The sequence below is a fragment of the Tenebrio molitor genome, chromosome 7 (genome assembly GCF_963966145.1).
Source record: "Tenebrio molitor chromosome 7, icTenMoli1.1, whole genome shotgun sequence".
Lineage (NCBI taxonomy): Eukaryota > Metazoa > Arthropoda > Insecta > Coleoptera > Tenebrionidae > Tenebrio > Tenebrio molitor.
The window spans coordinates 19,175,223-19,191,238 of NC_091052.1; the positions used below are offsets into that span (position 1 = coordinate 19,175,223).

The 16,016-nt window shown below is 33.2% G+C and overlaps 1 protein-coding gene across 1 annotated transcript in view; it reads left to right on the forward strand.

Moving 5' to 3' along the window:
* Positions 1 to 16,016, forward strand: part of mub (poly(rC)-binding protein mub) — a 127,624-nt gene that overhangs the window by 44,858 nt on the left and 66,750 nt on the right. The window lies entirely within an intron of this gene.

Genomic DNA, 16,016 nt, shown 5'->3' on the forward strand with positions numbered 1-16,016 from the left:
TTGAAAACTCAGACACTTTGACAACGCCAAACTTTTGGCTTTGTAAATAGTATTGAAAGTGACGTTTCTCAAAATGTCACTCAAACATTATCCACATTAATTTCTCTCGCAATGGCTCTTATACACACACCGTCCCTCAGTCAAACACATTTTTGCAAATCAGATAATTGCGGCATTTCAAAAGTTACGCGCGATTCTGACCTAATATGTCAAATACTGACACTGACTTTATAATCCTTGATGAAAATCCTGTTTACGCTAATCAAATTTCGGAATTCATACAGAGTGTTTAAATCTTTCCTGTCTGAGATTTCAACGGCCGCAACTGTACATAAAGTCCATTCAAAAATCAAGAAACCAACAACGTCGCATTTTCCTCGATAATTACTATCGGCAACGCTGTCTAGTGTAAAATTTGGTGAGACTTGTAATTTTGAGGTTAAATGTTTATTAAGTGTCTTGTTTTTCTGGGCATGTTTAAGTAAAAATAATAAGAATCAATAAATAAATGAAACGTGCTGCTAATAAAACAATATGAACGAAGTTCAAAGCAATTGAATTTTATTTTCAATCAAATAAATGTCATAATTTATAGTTACCAACATAGTATGAAAAAATATCTACCTAGGGTTTTTTAAATTTTACCAACCTAAAGCAACAGGTGGTGGTCAGGAAATTTATTTGTTAACCCAGTGGAACCAAGTAACTTTATAGAGATAGAAAGGTGATAAAAAAGAGAAAACATTTCCAAGCCCGACCACCGAGCACATTTTCTATCGCGGTTCGGAATCGCTCGGCTCAAGAAACACGTGCGCTACTACCCTTAGGATAAAAACTGAAAACGTCTTCACCAGTTCTTAACGGGTTTTTATAGTTATTTTTGAACATTTTATTATTTATTTATTTTTCGTTTCTGTACTGAGAGCCCCAAAATAAAGTCTTTAACATCTAGAGGTCCCGTTAAACTCCAAGAAGATTTCATAAAAAAAGATGTTTTTGAATCATAATAATATCCCGCATAACAAACATTTTCATGGTACCCCTAACATCTGCCACTTCTGCAGCCTGCGTTTATTATACCCAGAGAAAGACTTGAGTTCTGAGAGAAAACGATATATGCATTTAGTTGGTGAACGACGAAGATGGACAATTGGAAAGAGGCAAGAGTGCGCTACGGAGCTCTTTCTATTTCTATGCGTTCGTTTTCACCATCGGTCGTGCCGAATTCTCACGATTGATGTTACATGGTGGGTTTGCGGCAAATAGAAAGAAACGGAAAGAAATTTTCTTTCTATCAAGTTACATGGTTTTGGTTCCGCTAGTTTTATTTGAGTTAACCCACGACTTAAATACCGGACCTTAGGGCCCATTTCAAGTCATGGTCGCAAATAGGTGGTGCAGCGCAAATGTGTAGCTATCTTTGTCCTACACATTAATTACCAATATGCGTCATCTTTCTCTCTTGCGACGTTACTATGACAAGTGCGACCGTCGCAAGTCAACTTGAAATCAGGCGCTTAGTCATTTTCCTATTTTCTATGGATTTTTTTTAACAAAAACCCGTATTTCAACTAAAACATCAAAAAATACATAGAAAATAGGAAAATGACTAAGAAAACTAGGCACACATTGCATATTAGACTACTAAAGTTGTTAAGAAAACAATCGATGGCAGAGGTACCAAATGGAACCACTGAGTATTTGTTCATTCATGGACTATTAAATATTTTTGTAGAAAATTAAAAGATTTTATAATAAGTAGGTAGGAACTTACATATTTAAAAAAAATTGTGATATTAATGTCTGGTTATTTTATTAATTTTAGCCATTAATGGTTAAATTACTTAACACTAAATCCAGTTTGTTACATTCACAAGTATCAACGCTGTATTGTACGCGATACTTTAAAGGCATTCCAATTAATTGCTTATCGTATTCTTTAACACTAACGTTAACTGGCACAAGTTTGAGGATCTCTTGATAAGCGTTTTTTGCATCCTCAGGGGTACAGTCTTTTTGTGCTTCGGGTCTGTAAGCATACAGAAGTTCCCAACTGCAAGCATCTATGGATCGAAACAACCTTCATGTCGATAGGGCACAGACACTCAAAAATGGTCTTTATTTTCGTAATAGCCTGCACGTAAGCGCAGTCCACAAGTAGAACTAAAAAATATTGTTAAATATACCTAGTGACGATTAATAAACTGCTGTAGACTCCAGCCGTTTAGTGAAGAGACATTAGGTGGGGATGCGCAACAACGCTATTTCGTTCGACCGTTCTGTGGTTCGACCAGGTCCATTTATTAGTAAATAAGAGTGGTTGCTATTGGTTGGATATTTGGACCGTGCAAGTTGCCCCCACCAAAAGTCTCTTCACAAAACGACTGGAGTCTATACTCACTTTCTCGTAGATTGTGTCCTATTAAGGACCTAAAAGGTAGGGCAGTCATGTCCACAGGGGTTCTTGTGCTTCGAGTAGTTCAACTCCGACTGCTTCGTTCGAGAAATGAGAAATGAAAAGCAAATGCAAATGGCAGAGCGGAACGCCGAACGCATCGAACGCATAGTGCCGAACGATTGATTGATATTGACAGTTGACAGTCAGTATTGCCAACAAGTTACAATCTAAAATAGTTGCAGACAACGGTTTCTGACATCTGTATACTGTGTTGCATATATTATTAATTTCACAAACTTCTTTGTTGGGTAAATAAACAAAGTTAATATAAGGAGGTACTTACTACAGGGTCATTATAAATGATTGTCCCATCGCAGTTGGCGTTGAAAACCCACACAAATTTTGGATGTGCCGCAGCCTCGCAATATTAGCCAAACTAGTAAACTTGATTTCCACTAGCGCCAGGAGCGCCACCTATCGGCGATACTAGTCTCACTCATTTTATATGGCTTGCGGCACATTAAACCCTGTCACCAACGCCAACTGCAATGGGACAATCATTTATAATGACCCTGTATTATTAGTGCGACACTTGATTTAATTTGATCTAATATTTCTTTAGTGATAGAACAATGAAGATCAAACATGTTCAACTGAAATTCACCAGACCTAACAATTCTTTTAGAATGCAACAATCACAGACAAAACAAATGTCAATGTAAAAAAATTTAAAATTCGTAGACTCATGAAGCTTTACTGAATTCTATTCATTAAACTTTTTGAATCAACATCACAATTTTTTAATCAGTTTCCAGTATACTATAAGAAGCCAGTTTATTTAACAAAGTTTTCAGTTGCTCCAAAATACTTAGATTGGGACAATGAATATTGATGAAAGTACCTACTAAAATCAAATGGAGCAGCTTTTATTAACATATTTGAAAATTCGTCATATTAGATGAAATCATTTTGTTATCCTTCTTTTTTAAAAAGTACAATATGCCATTTCTATATCGAAAAACACCGTTTACATCAGATGAAACACCAGGAAATAGTTCGTTAATAATTCCGTGTTGTTAGGGCATTCATTTATGCAATAAAAAAATAATTATTTATGATCCCATTACAAGGGTAAAAACATCTCCATGTTTATAAATTCCTTCAATTGATAAATGTTTCCAATCATGTCGATGAATACCATATGGACCATTTGTTTTAGGTCTAAGATATGGGCTAGCAAAAGGCTTTACTTCTATACGTTTTCCCTCTTCTTCCTTATATATTCTCATATATCCCTTTACGGATGAAGTAAAATAGATCGAGATATGTAATAGGCAGATTGATTCCCATACAATTATTTTTGAATTTTAAACTGACTTCTTCTTTTATTGGATAATTAAATTTAATTTCTATTTCATCATTGTGACTAACTTTATAATCCAATATTCATTAGTTATATCCCCAGTGCGCGCCAAATATCTGAATATTTCTCGAGTGCACTATTGTATTGTTTCGGGTGTTCATTTAATATTCTGGTAGCATTACCTATGGAAATATTTTATTTCTGTGAAAGCATGTCGTCGTTTGAACTTGCCGTTAGTAAAATTAGAGTAGAATTGTCAATTTTGACATTTGCGTTCAGACAAGTTAACTGTTTGCTGGTGTTCACGTTAAAGCAGAAAACGTTTTGATTGAAAGTTATTTTCGCAATGGTTTGAAAGTGAATGGTTCATGGATCTACTCCGTACAACACTGCTTAGAAGAGTTTATCGCCGAATTTCCCAATGTTTTTGTTGACCTGAGCCGGTGTGTAAAGTTGTTTCGTGAAACTGGAGGCGTTTACCGAAGAAAGACCACAAGTCAGCCGCTAAAACGCACTGCTGCAGTTAGTGCAGTTATTGAAACTGCAAGAGAAATAATGCAAAATGCTCCCCACACTTCAGTGCGTCGCAACGCAACAGACTGAACCTTATGTAGGAAAGCAGGAACGTCCCACAAATTGTTACGAAAAGAAGAAGGTAGACATTTCCAGCACCTCATTTAATAAATTGATTAATTTGTGCGTGAATTGTAATTGTGTTACTTTTTTTTTATCATAATTCGTGTCATGCTGTTATTTTTTAGTGAGGTTATGTCGTATTTTAACTCTGCGACATCCGTTTTTCAAAACAAAAAATTTCCATCGATGATGCTGCCAGAATATTAAATGAACACCCTTTATTTGGGGTGCACGAGGGATATAAGGAAGACTATTGCCCGAAGAAAATTTCACATGAGGATAAGCAGTTATTTAAAAACTGAATCATGAACATCATCAAGAAAAATTTTGGATTATTTATTAATTTTTCACTTTTTGAGTATTGCTCTAGTGCAATATTCGGTTGTAATTCCACGAGAGCTCTGAAATGATCGATTTTTAACACGAAAGCTCTCCTAGGTAACAACGAGTCACTTTGACAGTATAAATTATGTCAAAGTGACACTCGTTGTTACCTTTTGAGAGCTTGAGTGTTAAAACAGATCATTTCAAGAGCTAGAGTGTAATTCGGTTGATTATTCCATGAATTAAATAGTACCATTTGACAACAGTATTTATTTTATTACTTTAGCAATAGGATTGAAAACATCTGAGAAACCTACTTGACGAATTATCGAATTATCGAATTTTTACTATAATCCAAAAAATAAAGCCTTACGATTGGTCGAAAACCATGATGAATGAAATAATAGCGGATATTGCACTAGAGCAGAATACTCGCTGATATTCGTCCGTTGCTAGGTTATTTCTTTAATATGCACAAATATGATTAGTTTAAATTTTCTGAGGGCAATAGTCTTTCATATTTCTCTAAATAACCAAGTCTACCTAAAATAATAAAACCTGTAAATATTTGTTGTAGGTAAGTCTTCTCTCGAAATAAGTTCGTTTAGATCATTTTGTAAGTACCTATCTATAAAATCTTCAGATAAATCTTGATAGCATAATACAAAGAATAAATTAAATTTGTGTTTGTTTTCTCTGATAAAATCTTCAGATAATTTTTGATATTCTGATATCATTTCCCAATTAACTTTAACTTGAAATTTTCTAATAAAGTCTTCACGACAATTTTTGATGGCATGATATATTTCCCCAATCAACTTTTAATCTAAATTCTCTAATAAAATCTTCAGATAATTTTTTATTAGCAAAAACGTGAAACCAATCATCAATTTCATCTCTGTTGTTTCTCATATCGTCTTTTGTCATTAAGTCAAGTTTTCTCCATTCTTTTTCTTTAGCCGTAATATAAGAGTTATCATCTGAGTCACTTGAGTCAGAGTTTTCTTGATTACAGTTAATTATATCCATAATTTATTAGAAAAAAATCATATGAAATTGTGTAGCATACTTTAGGTGAATCACAGACGATTAATTAGTTTATGTCCGATCGGGCGATTTTTGCCTACTTATGGACTAGTTTTTAGGGCGTAATTCAGTATATTATAGCCCGGGACTGTAAAAGTTTTTGCCGCCTTTGTTTATGCCGTTACTACAGTAATAACAATAACTGGCTTATTCCACCTTCCTGATTTTTGTGTCGTTATTTTAAAATTGAATCTACCTAAATTATTATAAAATTCAAAACTTCGACCGGACATAAAATTTTGTATGTACCACGGGCATAATTAGCGTTTGTGACCCTAGCGTGTTATGCCACGCCGCGGGTCACAAACGCCTTCATTACGCCCTTAATACATAAATAACTATTTATTATTTGATCGATAAGCCACATTTAAATCCGAAAACTGTTAAATTTATTAGATTTAACTAATGTATTCAAAATATCATCAAATTCACAATACATTTTATCTTTAAAGAAATATAAATTTCTATATCAGAATACTCTACTTATATCGTGCGATCGAATAAAAAAAAAATCAGAGTACGCGAAAATGGTAGTTTGAATCAATCAAAGCATCAGAATAGTACAATCCAGGTAACTCGATTTTTTTTTATTCGATCGCACGTTATTTGGAGGTATTCCAGCAAATAACACAATGTACAAGACTTTATCATAAAATATACAGGTGTCGCCAAAAAAAAAACGAGTCCATAAGTCTCTTATTTATTGGAGGATTTTAATTATTTATACACCAAATTAAATGGTTATGAATAGGCTATAAAAAGGTCTAATAAATTCCCGTATAAGCCTAAACTGTCAAAAATTTTTTTTAAATGGGAATACATAATTTTTTTAGTACTTAATTCTAATAGAGATTTTTATTCTGAAAACAACAATGTATCAAAAGTATACACTTACATACCAAAAATACAAAAAAAAAAATGTAATATGTTATTATTTGTCATTTGTTTTTCCAGCTACCTTAATTTGGTTATTACATTGTAATGCAATGCAATGCATTTCTCGCTTGGTGTTCCTCATTTGTTTCAGAAGTTAGTGTTATTTTTTTATGTGAAGTTATATCGGGCCTTTAAATAAATATATATTTAGAGTAGGCGTAGGCGACATTCTAATTCTGTTAACAGTGTAAAGTAATTTTTGTAGGTAACCAATTATTCCCCGGAGTTACACAGGTTACATAGTAAGCTTTTTCCCAATTTCATATTGTCATATTCCGTGGAGGGGGAATAGGGAGAATGCACTAAAAAAATTAAAAATATGTTCTAACCTAATTTTATTTCGTTAAAATGTCAGACGTTTCTTGTGTCATTTTCTACGCTGGAAAAATGTTGCAAACAATTGAATTTCCATAAGTTGCTCTAAATATAAATTTATTTGAGGCCCTTTACTTGTGATACATTGTTGTTTTCAGAATAAAAATCAGAATTACTACAAAAAAATATGTCTTACCGTTTGAAAAACAATATTTTGATAGTTTAGCCTTGAAGTCCTTGGAGCTATACGTGAATTTAGGTGGCCGTTTTGTATCCTATTCACAATAATTTAATTTGGTGTATAGATAATTAAAATATTCCAATAAATAAGGGAGCTATGGACTCGTCTTTTTTTTGGGACACCTGTATATGTTTTTTCAGAATAAGTTCTAAATATTGCATTAATTTTTTTTCCTTTTGGTATTCCTAAATTTTCAATAGATTGACCATTATATTCACTTTTAACATTAAAACTTGGAAAATCAATTAAATAATATAAATTTTTAACAAACATCACCTGAAGGTCTTTGATAAATATGTGAAATTTCTTTAAAATCATCTGGTAAAAAATATAAATAATCTGTAATTAATTTCGGTTCCTTATCATAAGTCATGTCTTTTAAATTGACTAACCAATACGACGGAATAAATAAATAATAAACTGTAAGTATTAATTTCTGTACTCCGGCAAAATTGCCGTGCCGCCGGGTGGAGGTGGGATAGTAATTTCTGAGAAAAATTCTCGAACCGGTCAACTTTGTTTTCAAAAAGTGCATATTGTTATAGTTATTTACGAACCAAGTGCGGGAAGACGATGTTCCCGCATGAGCGCATTTTTTAAAGCACGAGCGATGAAGGAGCGAGTGCCTTTAATTAATGCGCGAATGAACGGAAGATGTCCTCACGCAAGTGGTTCGTACAATATTTTTTGTACGAAAATTAAATTAATTTTTTTTTGTTTTAATACATTAAACATAAACGAACATAAAACCAAGTAGGCAATGATCTTTGGTTATTGGAAACAATTGCTTCACTTGATATTTCAATTTTTGCAATAATTTGTGAATTTTGTAGGAACAATTTTCAAGGATTATAAATCTTTCCCTAATTTTTTAATGGAGGAAAAACCCAGGGAAGTTGTATTTTATGAACTAAATTTTATTATTATCAAGACAGATTTTTTTTTTGAATGCCTCAAAGGGCCAGTGTTTTTTGCAATTTTTACATTCGAGTCGACCGGGAAGCACTCGTTTCGGAGCGAGCGTTGGATGTTGGAAGCGTTGCCTTCAAGGCTATGAGTACAAAAAGTACTTTACTTATGTTGACATCTTGTCATCTCCTAATAATGACGTCATCAATCATTTATTTATGACATTTATGACAATGTCAACATAAATAACGTACTGTACAACATGCAGTTTTTAAAAACAAAAGTTGGCCTCTTCGCGGATTTTTCTCAGAAATTAATAGGTACTTACAATTTTATCGAATTTATTCCGAACTTTACGAACGCACTGTATGATGATTTGCAATTAAAAATGTATCAATTTCTTTATTAAAATCACATAAATTACCAACTTTATCTTCGACTTTGTCTCTGGGCTGGCTTTGCCAGACTTTGCTTACAGTAAGTTTAATTGTTTTTCTCCAACCGTCTTAAAAGTGGTCACTTTTAATACCGTTTTTGGTCACTAAAGTTGATGTTTTCGTAACTGTAGAAAAAAGTTGCGTGTTACTAAGGCAACACTTTTGCCTCCTAGTATTAAAAGTACTTTTAATACTAGGAGGCAAAAGTACCAATACTAGACTATAAAATGAACTAACTAAAATTACTAGTTTTTAATATTAATATGAAAAGTACAGTTCGAACAACATTAATCAAACTCGATTTGTCAACAGCAGGAAGATTTTCACTGGTATTGTTAATATTGGCATAGGTCATCGTGGTACTTGGCTCTTGGATCATTTCTGGAGCAATCGGTTCTTTTGTACTGTTACTGGTACTAGGTTCAAGCTGACTTAATATCTTCAATGTCATCAATTTTCAAATAAACCAATTCATCGCAACGACAGGCACCCGCAACTCCTAACATTAAAACAAGCTATAATTATCATTTCTTTAATTTAGAGACATACATACCTTCATCATTAAGTATTTATTGTCCGGAGCAAAATTCAAGAATCGGTCAACCTGTTCTTTTGTTAGAACCCTTGATTTCTTCGGTGTATAACCATCATTCTGCCTTTTTAAAGATGCACGTAATTTTGACATTTTTTCTATATTTATTCCATTTTTTAGATTGAGTGTCGTCTTGACCATTGAATATTGAGATAAATGGTGGACGCTTTTAATTTTGGTCGATAAATTGGAAAAATATGCTAATAAAACACTTTCCGAATAGGATTACACTTGTTTTTCATTGCACCATGTCAAAAAAGGTTCTAAGCGCACTCGTAAATTTCCCGTGACTGATCCTGATAATAGGTCTGAAACAACTTCTTGTGCAGTTTCAGCCACGTCCGGTGGTGTACTGTGTACTGGATAATTCTTCAAATATTTTTGTTCAGGGTAAATTTTTACTTGCTTGCAACAGTTTGACGTTGATTTGAAAAAAACAACTAAACACGTAAACAAAACAAAAGTCAAAATTGTCTCTTTGGTTACACGAATATTTCAATAAAACGCTAGCTTTATTTTTTAAATGTGCCTATGAGATTCGCACTTCTCATGATACAGGTCTTTTACTTGGTTGGAGAAAAAATAGTATGTGTTATTCGGATTAAAAGTGACTTTTTTTGACTTGCAATTATTGCAGTGGCTCGGCTACGCTTCGCTTCGCCTCGCTATGCAAACAAATTGCTCGTCAAAAAAAGTATCACTTTTAATCCTTATAACTAGGGCTCGGATTTTAGGCAATTAAAAAGTCGGAAATAGGTGCCTAAAATAGTCCCTTAAATTACTGCAAATAGTCCCTTAAAAACTGAAAATAAGCCACAATAGGTCCTTAAAATTGTGGTTAATTAAATTTAAAAATGGGTTTTTAAAGTTTTAAGTACACCCAACAAGATATTTACTAATTATTGGGTAATTGTTTACTTTAACTACTTCTGGGGAATTTTCGCCTTTTTTCTGGCTAGAGAGCCTCAGGGCGTCCTCCTAGATCGTGTCCTACCATTCAAACCTTGTGCAAATGCCTTTTTTTTCTCTCTTGTTGTGTGTCAAGGTCGTGTCAAGGTCGCGCCAAGTCTTAGTATAACTAAAGTGTAAGGAAAATTTTCATTTGCACAAGGTTTGACTGGTGGGAAACGATGTAGGAGGACGTCCTGAGGCTGTCTAGACAGAAAAAACGCGAAGTAGTTAAAGTGAACAATTACCAATTATTCTTTATTACGAGTAATTTAATTAATATATCTACCTACAAGTTTGTTAGTTATATACTCGTATTTACATGGCATACAATATATTGCTCTGAATTTTCTATTTTAAAACATTGTCTGTTATCCACCAAAGTGGACTTATATTTTGAGAAACTTCGTTTTTATAGTAGGGACCATTGTATAAACGTTAAAGTTTCTAACAATACCTAAGTGTCACAAACCATTAGACTGTGTATACCTGCACCCCTTCGAACAGAGGCAAACAGATAAACTCTGAAATTTATGCCAGACCAGTCTAATGGTTCCTGGTACTTAGGTATTGTCGGAGTATTTACCGCTGACACCATGGTCCCAACCGTAAAAGCGAAAAAGTAATTCCTCTATTGTACTGCACTTTGTACATTTCAAGTAGGGTAGGGTTTACCTGATGAAAATTTCCGAATTCGTGTAGTTTGGGTTGCAATATTTGAAATGAAACAACCGGCTCTTCAGTTCGCCTAATTTTACCTGAAATGTCTAGGTACCTGCCAGAACCAGCCGGAGGCGTAGTTCATAATCCTCAAATGTCATTACTAAGCTTTTAGATATTTTCGTCTCCCAAACCAACCAGTGTTCAAATGTGAATTTAGTGGTAAAATCCTACGTACATAATAGCCGTTCACGATTGTTTTAAACACGCAGCAGGCCAGGATATTTTTTTGTTAGATTGGCGTCAGGTCCTGTCATATGACGTTTCGTTTTTAAATATTCGCAGTGTTGTCAATTTCGTCATTAATTTAGTTAATAATAATTTACCCAGAACTGCCCTACAAATATGAATGTTTAATTTCAATTAAAATTTTACGATTTTTGTTTCTAATGCGTGCAATTGTTTATTATGTTTATGAAGAATGATTAATTTTAATTACATTCAAAGACTACCAAGAAACAAATGCATAAAATGTAAAGCAAAAAAATCCTCAACAAGACTACTACATAACGATTAACGATATACTAACAACACCGACCAAAAAATCTTCAAGTGACCCAGTCCACATCATCACACGATGATAAACGATATTTGCAGATGATATTTTTAAGCAGACAATAATTTATACCACCATAATGTACAATATAAACGTACTCTACGAATTAAAGGAAAAATAATAAATATACAAAACATAAACAGAATTAATAAAAAAGCAGAAAAGACCTGAGAAATTGTTTTTTTGTAATATACAAAAGCACCAAACAAAAGTAACAAAAATGTGAGGGTTGCATTTCCAAGTACCTATACAGGTAACTAATGACTTTTTGGAATTAATGACTGCTGGTACAGTGCAACCTCGTTAATCCGAATCCCAATAATTTTAATTAATTCTTCCATAATTCGCAAAATTTTTTATTTATCATTCTGTACATTATAATCCGAATTCGTCTGATTTCGTTACTCCGCGTTCATGAAAACTCACGTCCAGACGCAACTAAATTTTAAAATTCAAATTTTTGAAACAAATCTAAATTTTCAACGCAGTGAACGTGTTGCTAGGTAACTAATAGAAAACAGTGCCTGAAGTTAAAAATAGAAAAGCTTATAATCTGTTTCAAAATCAAAAATCCACCACCTGTTGAATTATGTTGGCAGAAAAAAAGAAATCCCTAGAATAAGTTTCATTTTTTTGGGTTGGCCCAACCTCCCGCCAAAATTTGACCTTGAACTGTTGAGTTTATTTACGTAACACAAAAGAATGATTATGTACAAAAAGGTGGTAGCTACCATATCATAACTTTTGAGTGATATAATAAAATGAAAACAAAAAAACACGCTGAATTACGACCTAAATGACTGTCAATAGTTTTTTTTCGTAACCCCACTTTTTTCTGACGCTTGCAAACGCACTAAAAACAAAACTTGGCGACGTTGTCGGTTGTAATTTCGAGGTAGAATGCAGTGTTGGTGGATTTTTGATTTTGAAACAGATTATATGTGTGTGAAATCGCATTTCACACACTGTTATGTATGGTTTCAATAGTTTCAATCTTACAACAGTAAAAAAAAAAAATTATATGTAAGAAAATGACCCACTTCATGCATACATAACTGTGCGTGAATATCAATTTTCTGAAGCAATTATGGAAAATAGTTATTTTTTTTTCAACCGTCAAAAAAACATGACATTTATGCATCGTTATCAAGTCGCAAAGTATGTCATTTTTGATAAATATTTTAGCATCCAAGGAAAATTTTACAAAAATTAAAAAATTCAAAAATTTAAAAATGCGGTTGTAGAAAAAATAGTGTTTGTATTTCGTGCGAAAGATTATTGTTTTGTTGGCGCATTCGAATGTGTTTGAAGTCTCGACCTGACGGTTTCGACAAAAAAAAAAATCATTCTCATGCCCCAACTAAAAAAAAAATCATTTTGCGCACTTAATACAAAAATAACTTTTCATTGAGACAGTCAAGAATAAATGTTGTTGTTGTTATCTATTATTTATAGCAATGCAATAAAAATTCAAATAAAACAATTGCTACATAAAAAATACTATATTCAAAAAATAGAAATTACGCCAAAACGGCTGAAAATAGGCATACATAACGTTAATAAAAGTGGTCTTGCAATTAAATTTTACAGAAAATCAGAATCTATAACCACATTCCTCAGTTCTTAGTTGTGTCAATTGTTCGAAGGCTGTGAGAGCACACCCTTCGTTCTCTTGCCTAAATTACAGGTAAAATGTTTTCTTTCTAACTAGCCGAAATATACCTACTTATTTTAGGAATCGCCACTTGGCCTGAAGGTAAAGAATAATTTCTGGTTGCCTGCATTCCAATTTTTTCTTCCGTGTAAATGAACGAAATTCCTTCACATTTTTGTCGTTTTTTTCAGATCTGTGATTTTTTTGGAAAAACGGTGATGGCACCAACCGCTTTAAAATTAAATTTCCGAGGGCCCCATACTTTTTTTTTTTTAATTTCGAATTAGGTTTTAGTGTTACAGCTTCCTGCATAGTCCTCAAATTGCAATTTATTTTATTGTTATTTATAACGAAATCGAAAAAAGAAAAGTATGGGGCCCTAGAGGAAAGACGTATCTTTCAGATAAAAAATGGACCTTGCCTTCATCTGTTGTGGTTTTAAAGATATGGACGTTTAAAAACCACCATTTTTCGACCATTTCAAATCAGGTAAACCCCACCCTTAAATTTCAAAATCATAAAGAATTGTAAATTTTATTGAGGTACCACTTTTACATTTTTAATACCGTAAACTTCCCAGAATTCGAATATTGAGAAAAAATCGCGAAAATGAAATTTATTTTTGGTCATTTTAGGCATGTTCAGGCAGTTATAAAGTAAAATAGGTATTTAAAGGGCATTTTAGGCCGAATAGGCAGAATCAAATATAGCTCTAATTACTCAAATTAAGCCAGAAATCATTTATAGACAAGTTTCATACACGTGCCTTAAAAAATAAAAATAGTCCATTTTGCCTAAAATCCGGGCCCTACTTATAACACAATATACTATTGTTGTTGGTATTAATTCATATTTTAATCGTTTAGGTCTTCCATATAAATACTGAATTGCCCACATATACTCCTTTTTGACACTGTGTATTATGATTATGATAAACAGCGTATTAGAAAATGAAATAAGTACGATGCGATCCAAAAGTCTTTCTGTCAAGTGAGCTATGACATTGTTATTATAACACCATAAAATAAAAAAATGTCAAATTAAAAAAATCAAAGGATACGGACAGGCTAATAAAACATATTTTTAATTTTCATTAAAATACGCACCAAATATGCTGCAGCCCAACGACATTCGTTTCCACTGTCATGACCCACTTGATAGAAAGACTTTTGGATCGCTCGATATATCTGGTTTAACGCTACCGTGAGATCGAAAAAAAAAATTAGAGTTGACTGTGACCAAAAATTTTAGTTGGCAATTCGTTAAGATTTCAATTATCAGATGTCAGGTGGATGTCAGTCTTAAAAGTAAGTGTTGCATTTCTGTTACGTTCAACTGTACCCACGAAGGTCTGGACGGGTGCTTACACCCCAACCCTCATTTTTCTAGGAGTATTTAAGGTAAAATTTTGTAAATAGTAGGCAGAGGATAACTAGAAACCAGAGACGAATAAAGTACTCAACAAAAGTGACAGTTATTTTTTCTCGAATAAAGACGTCCAGCAAAAACACAGCATACAAAAGGGTTACAGTCCTAAACAGTAAGGTTAGTGATTTTGAGAATGTTGAAATCTTGATTTTCATAAAGGTGTGAATTATGTGTGCCCTGTCGATTGTAAAAGAATTTCCTCACCTAGTGCAATGAAACATGAAACAATGAGGTTTAAAACTCCCGCGCCTCTATTCAAATGTTAGAACGCCGCTTCAAAGAGGTTATGTTGTGGGGGGTCTTATTGTCAAGGGGTTTAATTTCATGCACAACAGACACACGATAGGGAAAAAAGTGCAAATCTTTTTTAAGGATGAGCTGAACTGTACCAAATGATAGGTTAGTTTTTGGGTTAATCTCCGGATGGATTTATTTGGGGTCTCGGCAATTCTTTGTTCAACCTCTCAATATTTTCAGCTGTTCTTTTTGTCATCCACTGCCGTTTTTGCGCAGAACACTACCTGTTTCCAAAAACATGTTTACGCATTTGTAGACATAAAAAAAATATTGCAGACTGTTTTAAAAAATAACATAAAAAACTTGTTTTATAAGGGGATTGGCGCACTCGTTTTCTACACCTGGGACTCGTGCGCCAAATCAACCCTTATAAAACTCGTTCTTTAATATACTGTTTAACCCTCGGACAAGCCAACCTAATTTTTCCTCCGATGACGTCATCGAAAATTTTCGAGGTAATCAAGTTTAAACCAAAAACAGAAAAATGAAATATCAAAGTGATTTTTACCATTGTAGGCCGTGTTTGTCTGTTCTTATGTTTTGTAATGGCAAAATTAATAACGCATAATTATTAGATAATGAATACTTCAACAAGAAACGTTTTGCTACTATTATAATACCCAGCTTCTGACTTTGATTATTTCGAAAGTTGTCAATGTCTTATTTTTACATTGAGTCGAATTTAGAACTTTGATCCCTACCAAATACGACGAAAGACTTTTGGCATACCATTAAACACAATTTCGACGTTATACTTAGTTTTAAAAAAAACGTTCAAAAAATTGATATGTAGTCTGAAAAGATGCACTTAAAATGTTGTCCTTCCGATGATTAAAACAAAGTCTACAGTTTCGATTTTATCCAGTTATTGCACACCGTATTAAGGCACTTTTTAATTTTTTATCAAACAACTTTCTTTTCGGCGCATTGTATTGGATTCATTTCCTAAAAGGCATGTGCCAACTTGTGTCGTCTTCTGTTACTACGGTGCGATCAACAATTACTTAGATAAGGGGCGGCTATGACTTTGACAGTGTTAAATTTTTGGTATCTTTGCTAACTCACCTAATAAACGTCAAACAACTATCACTATGAATCAAATTTTAACGCAAAAATGGTTTTTACTTCAGAACATAAAAGATTCTTCATTGAATCGTAATGGTGTTTTCAATAGCG